Raw genomic sequence first — 510 nt, forward strand, 5'->3', positions numbered from 1 at the left:
CTGTGATTCTACTATTTGTTGCCTCCAGAGTGTTTTTAATTTCATTTATTGCATTATTCATTATATATTGACTCTTTTTTATTTCTTCTAGGTCCTTGTTAAACCTTTCTTGCATCTTCTCAATCCTTGTCTCCAAGCTATTTATCTGTGATTCCATTTTAATTTCAAGATTTTGGATCAATTTCACTATCATTATTTGGAATTCTTTATCAGGTAGATTCCCTATCTCTTCCTCTTTTGTTTGGTTTGGTGGGCATTTATCCTGTTCCTTTATCTGCTGGCTATTCCTCTGTCTCTTCATCTTGTTTAAATTGCTGAGTTTGGGGTGTCCTTTCTGTATTCTGGCAGTTTGTGGAGTTCTCTTTATTGTGGCTTTTCCTCGCTGTGTGTGGGTTTGTACAGGTGGCTTGTCAAGGTTTCCTAGTTAGGGAAGCTTGTGTCGGTGTTCTGATGGGTAGAGCTGTATTTCTTCTCTTTGTTCAGTCGCGCTGTGGGGAGGGAGGGAGGGAT

The sequence above is a fragment of the Bison bison genome, unplaced genomic scaffold, assembly GCF_000754665.1.
Source record: "Bison bison bison isolate TAMUID 2011002044 unplaced genomic scaffold, Bison_UMD1.0 scf7180017864370, whole genome shotgun sequence".
In the NCBI taxonomy this organism is placed as follows: Eukaryota; Metazoa; Chordata; class Mammalia; order Artiodactyla; family Bovidae; genus Bison; species Bison bison.